The following is a 6,000-nucleotide window of genomic DNA, read 5'->3' as shown; positions in this document are numbered from 1 at the left end:
ACATAAGGGTATCCATTAAATATTATATTATGCATACCTTAATATTTTTGTTTTTTGATGAAATCACGGTTAAATTTGATCCACTCTACTCTAAGCTATTGCGAGTGTTTCCAGTTTTTGAGGACACAACGCACCGATCTTGAATTTCTGGAAACTTTTTCATGTTTGCCGTGCACTTGTTACTTGTATAATTGTGTAAGTTATAAAAGTGTCAATGTTTTGTATAAGTACCTACTACGATAAACATTTAATATTATATAATAATCAATAAATGATAATTTAATTTCTAGGCCTAAAAAGATCGTTGCCTATGTTAAACAATTTTTCAAGTATATTATACTTCAATGAATATTGTATATTATATATTATAAAGGCACACAGGACTTAAGGCACCTGCACCATAATAAATCGTATGAGTTTTAATTTATTTTATCGCATCGACACCATTCGACTGCAGTTAGGTATACTGTCATTTTATTCTTATTAAAACACATCGGATTCGATTAAATTATATTATGCTTAAACAATTACAGTTATTTTTACTTTTTTTTTATGCTCGTTATTTTGTTTTTCGGGTACATAAATATAAGACCAGTTCATAGACGACGACATTATCGTTACAAGCGCATGTGTAATGTAAAATTATTAAATGATTTTTGAATAATGTAAATAAAACAAAATATAATATATTTATATTATACAGCCTTATTCGCAAATAAATGTACGATAAGTGTCAAATGTAGAATAATATAAATAAAAATCAAATATTCAAGCAGCGAGTTCCAGATGATCAATATTTGGGTTGTATTATTATATTATTATATGATTAAAAGGTTTCGATGCGATTCAAATCTTTTAAACTCCACGATATAACGTAATATAATACACTTGTCAAACCAATTTAACACTTTCTCACATCCGTAAAAAAAAATGTACAGATATTTTAAGTGTATATGACAGCTGTTGTATCTAAAATAAATGTATTCCTGTTAGTGACACGGCAAAGAAAAATATGTATGTGTGTTCACTCGAGAAAAAATTCAGACACGATTTTCCGGTATTTTAGCTGCAATATCCACGTACACTATATGCACGATTATTCAATTTTTTTTTCACTTTAGGTTCAACATTAATATTAAATAATAATATAATCAATTACAAGTTTACAATATCTTACGTTACGAACTACGAATATCTGTCTAACAGCACACACCCATCATGGCGAATTAAATTAAAGTTCATATATAGCCCCTTATTATAATATTATACTATCGTGAGTTAATTTCTGTTTGTGCCATGTTTGATGTTGTAGATAGCCGAAATTGGTGCGCAACATTATCGTTTGCAAACTTATGGCTCACAAGTGTCATGGCTATGGTATAGGTATTTGTGGTTAAATACCTATACTTATTTGTTAATATAAATTATCTTCTATATATGTGTTTACCGTGATTTAATTTGAAATGCTACGATATGTGACTAACTTTGATTGTGTTAATAATAAAAATGTTCCAGTGCGATATGTAAAATCTATGGACCCGTTGTTGTTTGATTTTGAGCCCATTCAATTTCGAGTAGAGTGAGAGTATATTTTAACCCCTAGCTGGCTTCGGCATTATAAATATTTTATCAGATAGTTATACTGCGTGTCCACGAAAACACCGTACACAGAAAAAGTGAAGTTGTTGCACATACGCAAAATACAAGAGCTAAAAATCATAGGAATTTATGATCCAAAATTTTAATCGCATGTCAAGCAAATAAAATTTAAAAACATGTATAGAGAACTGACTACTGAGTGAAACTTAGTTATTTTACTAAACTTTTTTGATTTAATTTTTTTTGAAAAGTCGGGTGGGCCACTTATATAACCATTGATGTCCGAATTCTCCTTAAAATACTATAATGTCTTCGTCATTCCTCTTAAAATTCTAATAGAAATAACCTGTAAAATATGCTTGTCATAATATTATACATCAAAGTAAATAATAACCATAACGAAAGTGACTACCTAGTATGTTTATAATGTCTATACAAATAAACTACGTTACTTGCATTTGGGGTGGATTCGTTTGTAAAAACTATATCGTTATGTATTATTTAAAACCACTAATCAGTACTATATAGGTAGTAATAGGAATGAAAGGTGTCTGGAATTTACGCGAAGACGTGCAGAGATAGGCACCTATATGGCTATATAATTATAATATATACGTTAGGTTTTTTTATTTTAAATATATATATGTATATTTCTTGCAATATATGAACTTTACATACCGATAAACTGTGAGTTCAATGCTTCGAATCTTTTTACTTTGATTCGGAAAATTGATGAATATAGGTATTTATTTTTTTATTTCATAGGAATCGTATTGTTATCTTTGATTACTGACTCTATTCTATAACTATTTCCTATAGCCATAACCCCTCCTCATTACTGTTATAGTTTATAATTAACAACTGCAACCTACATAAATATATAATATATATAAAATATATGTCATATCATATTATATTATTACATATGTGTATATGGTCTCTCGCTGCATCTAACGCCGGAACCGGTAGCATGCCACGCAGATGATCGCATCGCAATAATTCGTCTGTAATAAATAAATAAATATTTAGTATTCAAAGATATTATTTGGACGTACAATAATAATATTATATTAGTATTTTATTACAGATAGGTACGTTAAAAGTTAACGTTTCGATCGGATAATGATGATTTTGGTAGCACCCATCATATAGGTATATCAATATAATATTATACGCATATATTATTGTAATATAATTATTTTAATTTATATAATATTTATAGGAGACGGCTACTGTGCGCGTGCACGATAAAAATCCGTTATGTTGGCCTGCAGGTGTACGTCGCCGCGACGTCGGTTTTTGTCACCGCTAAAGATTCGTGTGTTCGTTTCGTTTCTTCCGATTTAATATGCGGAGACTGGAACGAAGAATGTTTGCCGATTTCACAGTGACAGCCTTAGTAATTTTTTCAATTTTTCCCACCGACACTTTTTATCGTGTCTGACATGTACCTCCAGGGTTGGGGTCGCTAATTAAGTAATAACTTACCATTATGTCAATAGTTAATACGTAGCTGATAAAAGTGAACTTATTGTATATACATACAAATATATAATGATTAAAGAATATATATATATATATATATATATATATATATATATATATATATATATTATAATATATATAATATGTGTAAATAGATAATTTATACGATTATCACACACAAAAAAACCTAAAACATGTATATTGTTTATCAAATTATTCTTAATGATAATAATATTATATATATTATATATTTACCCAAATGGTTTTTCAATTAAGTTTTTGAACCAAAATGAAAAATTTCCAATCACATAAAAGCTGCAATTATAACATATAATATGGCTCACCAAAAAGTTATTTATAAAAAAAATTTTTAATATATAAGTAATTTAAGTAAATAAGTAAAAAAAAAAAAATTAAGATTGATATAGTTTCTTTTAGGTATGGTAATTGATAAATTAAGGCAAGGGTGTGTAGGTCATTAGCTATTATTTTCAAATAGGTTGTATGAAAAATTGGGTAAAATTTCCAGATCAGTTTTTCTCGCATGATAGAATGGTGTTTCAATGTTACAGACTTTACGAACGTGTCTTGCGTAGTAGCCCACTTGACTCCCACACACACACACATATATATCACACGTACCGGTACTATTTTCTTGCGTGTTGTGATTTCGTAGATTATTTTAATCATTGTTATAGAATTGTTTTAAATCACGACCATATTATATTAAACGGTGCCTCGCGTGAATCCGATAAAACGGACAAATGCGCTTATAGATGATGAGGAACTTCCATCCACCGGGTAAATGTGGGTCGTCGACTCCACATATATTTACAAAATCGATGAGTTCACCACAGTTATATACATAGGCGGTACAAGCGTATAAATCCATGTGCTCATATACATAGATTAATATTACACACTATATGCATTACACACGCGTATATACTATATACCTACGAAAATAATAATATATATAAATAAATGAGCCTTTTGAGTGACGACGGATGCGAAGTAAATTATTGACACCGAACGCACGTACGTGTATTCAATATATATTATTATTATGTAGATAATACACTGCATAAAGGTCCGTCAATATATATATTATATATACAGTAGGGTCTCGATAATCCGAACACAGGCTAATCCGAAAGACGCGTTAATCCGAACGGGCTTGAGAATTATCTTATCACCATAATATGTACATATTATGCATGTATTTATAAATAATATTTTCCGGTAGCACAATTTTTCGATTATGTGGGACAATGCATATCAATCCATAATAGGAACCAGTGTACAAAAAAAAAAATAAAAAAAAATAAACTAATATTTTAAATGGTAAAAACTAAAAGTTCATAATTATATTAATATTTTTATGTATTCATTGTCTTTTGAAATTACGAATTTTTACACGATTAATACCTACAAATAAAAATAAAATTTCATAATTAAAATTACAATAAAATTAATGTTTTTTTTAAGCCATAGGTAATCCGAAATAATCGCTAATCCGAACGACACCTTTCCCCAATCTCGTTCGGATTATCGAGGCTCTACTGTATATACAAGGCGTATAACAGATAGAATTGACTTTAGAATAACTTTTGTTCAAATTAATATTATTATTTTCTTGTTTGTGTGCATTTACATGTACAGTACATTTTTTTATGTTAATTTTTTAGTACTGAAAATAGCAAAAATTTAATTTGATAAAACAATTTTTGAATAAATTCGAAATAGCCTATTTTTGAATCTGATTATAAGAACAATTTGAATGACAAAAAGATTTATCTAGGTCAAGTAGTTTATTTTATAGATTTTTTTTTTTAATTTTGCTTAGTTTTGGAATAACAAATGAAAGTATTATGTGGTTTAAATGTTATCTAAAAAAAAAACAGAAAACAAGTAGTAGAATTAAAAAATAAAAAACTAGCTGGTAGTCGATAAATTGTGTTTATAGTTTATAGCGATGAGGGTGATATCAATACGGAGTTCCACAAGGCAGCCGCGATCTTTTACGACCTATTTTATTCATTTTATACACAAATAACATTAATTGTAACTTATGTATAGGTGGTGAAATTACTAGATTACCTAGATCCAAAAATTTTTACAGTATGGTACTATATTTGAAAAAATGTGTTCTTAACAATGTATGAATAAGAATAATTATAAACTTTATGAAAAAGCTATTGTAAAATAGTATTACTTGAGATTTAATTGAATAACACAATTTGGTAGGTGAGCATATAAAATATTGTAATTAATTACCAATATATACTATATAGGTTATACTATATAAGTAAATACCTACAAACAACTAGTTTACCTTGTCACAAGCAATGCTTAATGGGGTAAATCAAATGATGATACATTATTAAAATTATTTTCTTTAAATTTAAAAAAAAAAATTGAGTTTTATTCAAGATCATAGTATTGTAAATAATATACTGCACACCTACCGGTAAGGTGGCAAAGGACTTATCGGGGTGGAGCGTGTAGAGTAGGTAGGTACACTAGTAACCTACTACAATATTAACATAGGTAAATTATAAATATATCGTTAATTTGAATACAATATTGTCGGGAAATATGACGGTCTTGCCACAATATTCGTGCACAAGAACTTATTATAATAATCGCACATATTAGCATATACGAGGAATACCAGAATACATAATATATTATACCTATTTGGCGTAAAAGTGTGTAGAACTATAGTACTTACGTATATTATTATGTCTATTAAAAACGCAAGTGTATAATATTATTATTATAACAGCAGTGCGCCGATACGACGAGACGTACTCGCGTTGTAACAAAATGTAAAGGACAAATCCCAAAACTGGTTTTCGAATTGAAATTCTGCCAAATCGGTGTGCTGCAGCAGTTACCTATAACGATATTATA

The sequence above is a fragment of the Diuraphis noxia genome, unplaced genomic scaffold (assembly GCF_037042655.1).
Source record: "Diuraphis noxia isolate RWA-SAM2 unplaced genomic scaffold, SU_Dnox_SAM2 contig0003, whole genome shotgun sequence".
Lineage (NCBI taxonomy): Eukaryota > Metazoa > Arthropoda > Insecta > Hemiptera > Aphididae > Diuraphis > Diuraphis noxia.
Note: the sequence above shows the minus strand (reverse complement) of the source record.